The 11,412-nt window shown below is 48.8% G+C and overlaps 2 pseudogenes; both read right to left on the reverse strand.

Moving 5' to 3' along the window:
- Positions 1 to 495: 495 nt before the first annotated feature.
- Positions 496 to 1,241, reverse strand: LOC124974114 (microtubule-associated protein 10-like; annotated as a pseudogene).
- Positions 1,242 to 1,563: 322 nt separating this feature from the next.
- LOC124974103 (microtubule-associated protein 10-like) lies at positions 1,564 to 3,368 on the reverse strand (annotated as a pseudogene).
- Between the last annotated feature and the right edge of the window lie 8,044 nt (positions 3,369 to 11,412).

The raw sequence follows: 11,412 nt of genomic DNA on the forward strand, positions 1-11,412 counted from the left end.
TGTGGTTAAATAAAGATATAGAACACTATTAAAAGGGACCCCATCTATTGTGAATCGCAGGTTGTGTACCTCTCTGATATTGTGTGTGTGTGTATATATATATATATATATATATATATGTGTGTGTGTGTGTGTGTATATATATATATATATAAATACACATACATTGTACACACACACACATACACACACACATGCTGTAAGCTCTTTTAAGAGCAGAAACTATATCTTAAATTTTTTTATCTTTCTGTATCTCACAAAATGTCATATATTTGTTAAATAACTTATTCCCACTAAAATTTGTAGCTATCCTTATTAACTAACATTTTTTTCAATGAAGTTAGTTTTAGAATGTTTCATATTTTAAAAGTTTAGATACACTTTTAAATTTAAATAACTTGTAAAGAAATCTTACTAAGTTATGAGGTGATCTCATGATCAATATTATCAGATTTAAGATAGAATACTAGTTAAGCATAAAGGAATGACTTTTTCTTATAAAAACTATTCATATAATTTATACACTAAAATAATATAATTAAAATTCTTAACAGTACATATAAATTTTTTAAAGCACATTTTTACACCATATATCCTGGAAATCTGTGTATTACTAACTCACAGATATCTTTGTATTGCTTTGAAATTCTTAGTGAACCAATGTCATCCTCTTCTTCAAAGTGATCTGATGTACTGCCATCCAGAACATTGAGTTCCAGTTCTGACACATTAGAAGGCAGGTAAGAACTCACTTGAGAGATTTCTGCGGCAACGGGCTTTTTTCTGACCATTTGCAACCAGTTTCTCCTTTAAGTTTCATAGAGAAGTCTTGACCTCTTTTTTTACCCTTAGAGTTATGCCTACTATTTCGGTCTATCTGGCTTTCTTTTTTCCTCAGTTCCGTGGAATGAAGATAAATTATTGGTGGAGTTACTAGATGCCTTCTCCACGATTTTATCCCCAGTCTTTGAAAGATGCCTTCTCTTTTGTGAGAGTACTGGTGATCCAGCCGAAGAGTGGGCTAAGAACAGAACTCTTTTCACTGCTACTTTTCCTGGAGGGTGGTCTTGCTCCACTAGACCTACTGTTACTGAAATTTCTGCCCTTGGACTGCTATCATGAGTTTGCAAACTCTTGCTGCTCTCCTCAGTGGTGTAGAAGTCTTCTGAATAGCAAGGGCTGGTGAAATCACCTGAATACTTCAGTTCTGAGATGCTTTCACGGCAACTATTTTCACTCATTTCAGCAGGAACATCATAATCTGTGGTTCTGAGCTGCCAATCATCTATTTCTTTATTTACAATTCTGTCAGCAACCGCATCCTGTTGGAAAACACATGCACTTTGAACTGTGGTTTCCAGTTTTCCTTCTGAAATATTTGTAGGAGTCAATCTTTTGGAATAATGGAATCTGCAGGACTCATAATTCTTCCCAAAGAACCACTGCTGGTTCTGTTTTCACCACAATCAGTTGTCTTTTTTTCTTTATTTGTGCTGGGCTCATCAAAGACTTCACTAATTTGCCTTGAGGTATCACTATTTTCAGCAGAAGATGCATCTGAATCTATTTATCTCTAGGCAGCTGATGTGGCTTCTGACTTTTTTCTGCAAAGCTTAATACTTTAACTTTAGGGGATGGAATTCTGAATTTTGTACTTGTACCCAACGTTTGTGCTTGCATTTTTCTGTACTATTCTCTCTTTTCATGTACTATTAACAAGTCAGGATTTGACTGCTTTAAACAGAGTCTGAGTGTATTTGTTAGGTCATAAAGTAGAAGCCCCCTAGTTACCCTTTCTTGACAGTTGCCACTGTTCTCAAAATATTTACCTTGCTTAAGGTTTTCAACTTGGTTCTTTCTACACTGAAGGCTCACTGACTTTTCATAGTCCCCCACTGAAAACTTATCCTTTTTAGATTCAGACTGACACGTTGATTTGGCACAAGATTCTGGTACCTTCTTATCCTCGGTTCTATACAATCAGGCTTAGCGGGGATGCACATGAGTAAGACTTGCCATGCGTTGGTTGTATAACAAGGACAGTTCAATTAACAAAGAATTCAGCAAAGGAAACTGCCTTATTGTATTGATTGTATTTTGCTCAGTTTGAGGGCGACATGTAGATTCATTAATGGCTCCTACATCCTGACTCCCTGGTGGACTCAAAAACACCGGAGTCTCCTGTGTTGCAGAATCTGTACCTTTTGGAGGGCTCAGATGTGTTGGAGGGTTTACAAGTACTTTTTCCGGCAAGGCATCACCCAGCTCCTCAGGTCCGTCCCTTTGGGGCTCAATGGTGATTTTGACGCCTGCAGGAAGCGTCCTTTCTTGGGTCAGGGGAGTATAATACAGAGGAGGGGGGCAAAAGGTGTTGGTTTCCAGGTCCAGCTCGGCGTCTTCCTCGCTGGAGGTGCTGATGGTGCTGACCCTGCTGTCCGCAGCCTCCGCAGGGCCAGGTTTGCTGTTCTCCGCGGAGCCCACGCGGGCAGGGCTGGGGGCTCCTTCCCGCGCCGCGGCGGGGTCTAGGGCGGCGGGGACCGCGTCCTGGGGGCCGAGGTCCAGGGCCGGGTCGGCGGGGTCCCGGGGGCCGCGGTCCGGGGCCGGGTCAGCGAGGTCCAGGGCGCGGCCGCCCAGCTCCGTCAGGCGGCAGAACAGCGCCAGGTCCCCAATGCGCAGGCCCGCCGGGTCCAGCAGAGCGAAGGTGCCCCGGCTGCCGGGCCCGCGGACGGCGGGCTGTGGGACGTCGCAGGCGCCCAGCAGGCGCGGCGGGCAGCTGCAGCAGCGGGCGGGCAGCCGCGGGCGACGCAGGGTGGCCGGAAGCAGGCGGAACACGCAGGCTTTGCCGCGACTGAAGCCCAGGGCGCCGCCGGGCAGCGCGGTGGGCCTGGCGGGCGCGCGCACCAGAAGTGGCGGGAAGTCCAGCAGCCGGAAGGCCACGGCGGGGCCGGTAGGCAGCGCGGCTTCCAGACACACCTAGTCCACCAGCAGCTCCAGCGAGAAGAGCTGCTCAACCGCCATCGCGGTTGCCAGGCAGCGCCGCCGCTGGAAGTGGCGGGCGCGCGCTCTCGCGAGAGGCGAGGAGGCGACAGGAAGTCTCGGGAGACTGGGTCTGCCTGCTGCCAGGCCCCAGGGCGGAAGGCCGAGGGCGCAGGATCCGGGGCGCTGGCTGGGACGCCGAGGCTTGGGGCAGAGCAGGCTTATCACGGCAGGTACCATGTAACCCGGGGCCGGACGCTGAAGTGAGCAGGGCCCTCCGGGACCCCACAGGGCCGACGGCGCGCGGCCACGTGCGGACAGCCGCCGTCGGGGGGCTCACCTGCCCACCCAGGCACCACCGCCTGCGCTGCCCGCGCCCCTGCAGCTGGCATCCCGGTCGGTGTGGGACAGCCACCCGAGTCAGACCTCATGCCCACCCTGAAGTCCGACCAGCTGCCTGCGAGGTCTGTTCCACCACAACCCGAACTCCAGGATCCTGCGAGGTCCGTTCAGCCAGCATCCCTCACCCTCCAGGATCCTGCGAGGTCTGTTCGGCCAGCATCCCTTACCTTCCAGGGGTGCAAACCCACCGCCGTGAGGCAGTCGGGACTGGAAGGGCTTGCTGCCAGGAGCTGAGGGAAGAGGAGCCTGTGTGGAGCTACTTAGGAGGAAATGGAGTTCAATCTCCTTATTTAGGAATACAGACAGTCCCCAACTTGGAATTTGTCTTGTTTAGTTTTGATCTTACAATATTGAGAAAGTTTGCCCATACAACCATTGTTTTATAAAGTATTGAATCAATTACATAAGACATTCGGTGCTTGATTATAAACTGGGCTTTGCTTTAGGGGATTTTGCCCTACTGTGGTCCACTGTTCTGAAGCACTCTGTGCCAACTTGGTAAGCTACAGTGCTGCAGGTTAGGGGTGACGTTTTCAGCCTACAGTGAGTACCTCAGGAGGTAACTTCATAGTGAGTTGAGGACTGCCTGTTCTCTTGACACTAGACTAGTGCTTCCATTCTCCCGTAAAAGTATATAACAAGAAGGTGAGGATGTCATAAGTAGCTAAATTAAGACAATTCCAAGAGGAAATGTTTTAAAAGATGAAAGCAATCTGCAGTTTTAATATAAAAAACATGAAACAGCAAAGTCAAAGCCCTCAACCATAGTTTAAATCCCCTGTCAGATACTGGCTTGCTGTGACAAGCTGGGAACCTCACCTCTGAAAATTCTTGGAGAAACAGGCTACAGCAGCTCCCTTGTGCTCCATGAATTCCCAGAGGCTTGCATTTCAAGGCTCCAGATCACATCATATTCCTGGAGTGAAGATTTCTGTCAGAAGAAGCAGATACCTCTGGTCTTCATTCAGGACCCCAGATAAAAGCCTGCCCAGAAAGACATCCCTTACACCAAGAGGTTTCTGGAATCTAAACCACATGTCCCCTTTTCTACCTGGGTTGCACCCTCACACACCTAAACACTGTGAAAACCAGAACCATAATAACATCACCTTATATTCTGTTGTTGGTAAAGATGAGATGACTTTGTCCTCAGTTAACATGTCTGGTGTTTAAATGCAGATCTTTTCATTCCCAGTATTTTCCTCCTCTCTGTTTCTCAGTTTCTGGCAAGGAGGATGTAATAGTTTTTCCACGTGCTGTCATTAAACTAATATAACATCCCATAACTCTGCCAGAGTTACCATCAGAACTTGATTGCTACTTTCATTATGCATAAGAAATAGCTTTTGAATTCTAACAGAACCAAGGCTCAGCATTATAGTTTAAATGAGCCTATAGAAATTGTAACTGGAAATTCATTCACTAAAGAAGGGCAAGAAAAGGCTGCCAAGTAGGCAGGAATGCAGGAGCTGAGGTGGAGAGTTAACAAGGGCTCCTCTACTGACTGGAGGGAAAGAGTGGCCTACACCCTACTGATAAATCTGCCAGAAAGGAAGGGGAGAGTGAAATTGTGCAGCACCTCAAGGGATTGGAAAGCATGGGTTCATCGATAAGCCAAATGGTATGCATGATTGAAAGGAAGAGTCATGAAAACAAAGACTCATTGACAAGAAGTGTAGCATGGTGGAATCAGCACAGGCTTCAAGTTGAACAGTCCTGGGTTGAAATACCAGCTTACTCACTGTTCATAACTGTAATTCCAGCTCAGGTTCACAAACTCAGCGACATCCTCTCAGATTGTTTCATACTTCCTCAGGGGATGCTGAAAGTGCAGATTGTTGGGCCCCCTTCCAGAGATGTCTGTTCACTCAATCTAAGATCACTGTTACCAAGGGAGCCCTGTTCTGTTGTTTGAGCATGACCACCCACTTCCTGGCATATTGTCAATGACTAGGTTGCTGTTTAACAGCTCTCCAGCAAGCAAAATGGTATTGCAATCCTGCCAGCAAGGTGTATTCATTCACATAGTCATAGCTCCTTTCACACCTTCAAGGGGAAGTGGAAGAAATGAAGTAGTGGTTGTTAGCTACGAAGCACCACTATCAAATGTGCCATGTCCAGAGATGCCAGTGGAGCAGCAGCAGCAGTGAAAACCTGCCCTAGGGACTCCAAATGTTGCAGAAAGCCCCTGGGAGGCTTACTAGAGGTTGCCCTATGGGGCTGAGCCTGCCTGCCACATTGCCTCAGTCTTTGCTCTGCTCCAGGAAAGACTGGCTGGTGCCTTAGACTGTCAAGACTGAAATTAATAGTTCTTCCTCTTAACAGAATTAGGTCTAAGTTGGGTTTATTTCAAATTAGTAATAATATTATTTATCCTCCAAAAGATAGCTATTTTTTTTTTTTTTTACGTAACTTCCAATGTGGGAAATAAACCAAAATGCTTGACCAGAGTCTAGTTGTGACAGCTGTCCCAGGTCACCACTTACAATAAAGGGTATCTGTAAGTGGGCCATCTGTAAATGACATCCCTCCTATTAACAGGTCTTACAGGCCAAGCACATCTGGTGGTCCTTCTGCCCTGGCCTCCGTCTTTTGTGCAAGGCACTGGAAGAAGAGGGCCATTCTGCACACATTTTACAGCAAGGAGAGACCCCTCTCTCCTCACTTTCACACACACATCATGCCTTTTGATTTACTTCCTAAATTCTCCACCAACTATATTAGGGTGAAGACCACTAATTACATTTAAAATAACAATAGTATGAAATAAGTTCCTCCCCAGCAATCTGGAACCTCGAGACCAGATCCCATCTACCTCCCTGGCTTCCTTTCTATCACCTACTGTTTCATGTTCATGCACTGCGGTTCCCTGCTGGGGCTGCTGTTCCAGTTTGCATCCCTCTCAGCGTGCCTGCCCTGTTTCTCCACAGAGCTCAGAGCTCCTCTATTTAATGTCTGACTCGAATGCTGTGTCCTTTTTGAAATTCTTTCCTGGTAGTGATCTTTCTTTCCCTGTTGTGCTTAATCTATTTTTCTGTCTTGGAAGACTCTTGCACACGAGTTACTGCCCCTAGGTCTAAGTTCCTTGATTGCATCTTTTATTCTTGCTTGTCTCCAGCAAGGAGCACAGTGTCTTCTTTCTGTATGTGGTGTTTGTATGTAGTGAACTTAATAAATGAAGAATAGCATCTCTTATGGTACTTGCTTGTTTAAAGCCCAAGAGTTTGGAAAATATCCTGAGCTAAAACTTACAAATATTTGAAAGGAAACAGCGGTGCCTGTGGTGTTCTTTGTGTGGAATTGTGCTTCATAGCAACCCAGGCGAACTTGCTGGAGCAGGTGCACCTTCTCGGAGAAGCCTGCTGCACTCAGTTGGCCTTACATTCCAGTTATGGTAGACTGAATGTGAGGCCTACGTGGGAGATTCAAGTAAACGGGATTAAGGGTTCTTCTCCCTGTGTGGATTTCTGGATTTCTGAAATGTAGGACTTCCCTAGGTGTTTCCTCTTTGTTCAGGCACTGGATGAGAAGTTCTCTGAAGACTGTTCAGTGCAGTAGGAGACTAGGGACCCATGCTACAGCCCCAGCTGAGGCTGTACTGACACTAGGCATTTGGAAGTTCTGCTTCTGTTAAGTGATTATTCTCAGTAGATGCAGCCTCTGAAGGGAGCCCAGATCCAGCCCAGCTAAAAATAGACTCCACAGTCACTCCTTCAGTTTGCTTTCTGAAATGTGGGTCTTTTGCTCTGCCACCCTTCTGCATAGCCTGGCCTACTGGACAGCACTGTAGCCATAGATAGAGACCCAGCACACACGGACTGCGCCTCTCACTTCCCATGTGTAAGCTCAGGGGTAGGGCTAGTGGCCAAATAAAATTGGACAGAAAGTGGCCAAAGCAAGCTTTATTGGAATTCGGCTCTCGGGCTAAATTCCCGGGGTAAAGGTGAGGGTAGGGAGCTGGAGAAATCACACATGGCTTCGGTTGCCCAGGGTCTTTATAGGCTGGAATGGGTGGGGGTCTTGCTGAGTGATAGGTGAATGTAAGGGGTCAGTGGAGTTTTTCTGCCTGTTTGATTGGTCACTGTTTTGGCACACTGCCCTCTGCCTCAGTTGCTCCGCTCTCCCTCATATAGGCACTCAAATTCCGACCTAACACCAGGCCCCATGAGAAGGTACACGGTCCCACCTCCCACCCTTTAGAAGGGTTCCTAACAAAGTACTAGATCGTACCAAGAATAGAGAGGGTGTGGAGAATCCGGACCCCTGGGGGGTTGCAGAAGGGTGCAACAGACATGGACAGGAGGTGGTGATGTGGTGCTGTCATGCTCTGCACTGTGCCCTCAGGTTCACAAGGGGAGCACAAACCTCGACGTGGCGGTGCCTGGACACTGGAATAAGGAGGTGCTTATTGTAGGACAGGAGGACCCATGAGCCTCCCCCACCGTGCTCCGCGGGTTTGCCTCTGCTTTTTCTGTATCTCCTTAACTGCTTACATAACTCATTTGTTCTACCAACTGCTTACAATTCTTTTTAGTTAACTCATAACTAATTTGAGGGTGTTTGTGTAAATGATGATTATTCCTCTGAAATAGCAATTAAAATACACCTTAGCAAAGTATTTAAAATGCTTTTTCCACAAGGGGAAACAAGTATTGTATTTCTTTTTCTAGAAGGATTGGAAGACATGTCCCCTGCCTCACCCTGAAATTTCACTGTTCCTGAGTGTTTTTCTTTGGTTTGTGATTTCCTGATTTTCCCTGCAGAAAACTGGATGGCCTATTTTTGGATGTTTTGTTTCCAGTAGCATATTTGTCCTTAGGAAAATGTTGACTGTGTCTTTGATTCTAATTTAGACTTCTAATGATATTTGATTCCAGATGATATCTGACTGACTCCTAAAACCTCATTACCTACAAATCACTAAATTAATGAATTTGTACTAAGCTGGAAGAGTTAGAGGTAATTTGGAATTTTTGTCTTTCTTAATTTTATTAATTCAACTAATGAATACAATGCTGGGTGCTTGATTGAATACAAGAAACGAAGTGTGGCCTGTTCTACATGGCTGCTTCTCTGAAACCCATAAGTACCTTATAGAAATTTGAAGGCAGGCAGCACGGTTCTGACTGGAGGCCAGGCTGCCTCCCCTGAACAGCAGTGGCCACCTATGAAGTCAATGACCTGGATTTTTGACCAAGCTTCTTTCCAACTGTCCCAACTCAATGGTACATCCAATTTGGTCAGCTTTCAGTCTTGATGTGTGTCCACCAGGGCAGGGTCCTGGTCACAGCTGGCAGGACCTAAAATGAGGAAGCTTATCTGATATGGTTTGGAGTCCCGGGTCTGCAGAAAACCTGTACTCAAGTCATCCCTTTACCCCCTCAGGTCACGGTAGGAAGATGGCTTCCAGTCAGTGTCTGGCTGTGTCCTTGGTCTCCCTTCCAGGCAGCGGCACTCTGGAGTCAATGCTGTGGAGGCTGGCATAGCCATTCTGGGGAGGAGGGTCTGCTACCTCTCCCCTCTGCTGTGCGCACATCTGGAACCCATCCACACGCTGAGCATGGGAACAGCAAGGGAGTCTGCTCGGACCTGGTTCAAGCTTGCTACAGAGACAGGCACGGTCCTAGCAGATGCTGGCACCAGCCTGCCAGAGCCACAGCAGCTGCCCAGCATCACAGAGGCTTCTGAACGGGGATGAATGGCGGGCTTGCTGTGCACCCCATGCCCACAGGCTGCACTCAGGAAACCCAGAGGAGTCACACTGCCAGCTCTCTCTGCTCTGTCCCGGGAGGCCCTCTTTGGCAGAAGCAGTGGCCAAGTGGGGTAACTCAGGGGGACTTGGCAGGACTTCTCCCAGTTCCTGCCCACCTGTGCTGTCCTGGCAGCTCTGGGAGTCACAGGGAGTGTGGTGGGAATGCAGGAGGGAGCTTGTCCTGGCCCCAGAACCTGCTGCCTCCACACTAGCATGACCACAGCATTATCAGGGAGGTCCTGCCAGCAGAGAGGGTGCCAGCTGGGGTCAACAGGCTTGGGATTGTTTCAGGGGCAACCAGGCCTCCTGGCCCTGTCTCCAGGCCCTCCATGCTCTGAGCAAGGGCCCCTGACCCGTCTTGGCCATGTCGTCCTCACATGCTGCTAATAGGTGACCCCTGAGTGTGGAGACCATCTCTCTATTCAGGCACAAAGCCCAGCAGGAGAGAGACCCATGGGGTTGAGCAGATGAACAGTACCCCAGGTCACAGTAGCCTGGGATGGAGGTTTCTCCAGACAGAAGATCACTATAAGAGAAGGGTCTGGTGCCAGGGGAAGGCAGAGCTGGTAGCAGGACTGACTGACTGACCTCCTGCCCACTTCAGGCCTCCAGGGATGCGGGTGCCCACCTGACCTTTGCCGAGCTGCGTCTGACCTCCTGTTTGCCTAGCACTTCTCCTGGCAGAGTGCTCTTCCTACCCTCTCCCTAGTCTGCAGCAGCTCCTCTGCCAGAACTTGGGCTAGTGTCAGGTTGTGGACCTCCCGGTCTCTTTGTCAGATGAAGTCCCCTTTGGACCCTTGTCTTCTTTGTCCCAGGCACTGGCCCTGGGCATACTTGGGCCCTGTCCATGGGGAACTTAGCACCATCTGTTTCCCTGGGCAGCTTGGCAAAACTGGCACATTGCCTCCATGTGTCCCTGGTCTGCCTCTTCCAGAGCCTACCAGGTGACCAAGGGCAGACAGACATGGCTCACTTGGTCACCAGTCAGCAGAGCAGGCCCAATTTTGTTTGCAATTTTCCTGGTGGTGCATTAGGGTGCTCCTGTGTGCCAGGGCTGGGGAAGTACAGGCAGCGTGGAGGCAGGCAGTGCTTGCAGGTTTGCACAGCAGGTGGGACATGCAGAGCTCTGCACCTGGAGCCCATAGGTCTTTGTAACCCCACCTACGTGGCCCCTCACTCAGCCTCAGAGACCCAGGATACAGATTGAGGTGCTGGCAGACAGGACTTGAGGTCAGGAAACAGGCAGAAACCCCTGCTACATGGCAGCAATCCTCCCCTCATTGGTTACGCATCTCATGGGCATCTTAAATTCCACCTGCTAAGGCAGGGTTTTCAGACTGGCATTGAGGATCCCACCCTGTTCTTGAGGCTCTCTTGGTGCAAGATGGACCCAGAGAGACCCCATCCAAACTCCCATTTGGTTTAAGCTCATCAAGTTTCCCCAGTTGCACTCCTGCAAGAGAGGAATGCAGCATTTCCAGGACGTGCTCTAGGCAGGTGTGGTGGCACAGCCTGAAGCTCCAGTGTTTTAGCCAGCTTTGTCACCACTGTGACCCAAAGACCTACAGGAACAATTTTATGGAGGAAAAGTTCAATTGGATCTTATGGTATCAGAGGTCCTAGTCCATGACCACAGATTCCATTATCTGTGCCTGAGGTGAGGCAGAAGGTCATGGTGGAAGGACATGGCAGAGGACAGCAGCTGAGGACCCAGTCATCAACCATCAGGAAGCAGAGACTGAGCTCAGCTCAGAAAGTAAGACCCCTAAGCCACGCCCCATGACCCAGCTACTCCAGCCACCCCCACCTGCCCACAGTCACACCGTTAGTCCCTAGTAAGGGACCCATGCACTGATTAGGTCACTTCACCTCTAAGTCTTCTTGCGTTGTCTCCCACACAAGCTTTGGGGACACCTCACCTCTGAACCTTAACACCCACTAACTCTAGAAGCTGAGGCAGGAGGATCAGGCAAGCCTAGGAGATCAAGGCCAGCTGGCCAACACAGAAAGACCCTGGTTGAGAAAGTGCTGTAGCCAAATGGAGAAAGGACATCATGGCCGGCCCTATGTGCTGGATCCTCTCTGCGCTCAGCATACTGCAAGTTCAGAGAACCAACACAGGACAAAGGACATCTGCTCCCTTGGGTTTTCCAGCATCCTCCTAGGTTAACTGGCCATGAAAGACCTCCACACACTTGCCCACCCAGACCCATTGCACAATTAACCCTCTGAGTCACCCGTTACCCATTTCTGCTTCTCATTAGGCAATGGAACCTGGACTT

Source organism: Sciurus carolinensis, unplaced genomic scaffold (genome assembly GCF_902686445.1).
Source record: "Sciurus carolinensis unplaced genomic scaffold, mSciCar1.2, whole genome shotgun sequence".
Classification (NCBI taxonomy): domain Eukaryota; kingdom Metazoa; phylum Chordata; class Mammalia; order Rodentia; family Sciuridae; genus Sciurus; species Sciurus carolinensis.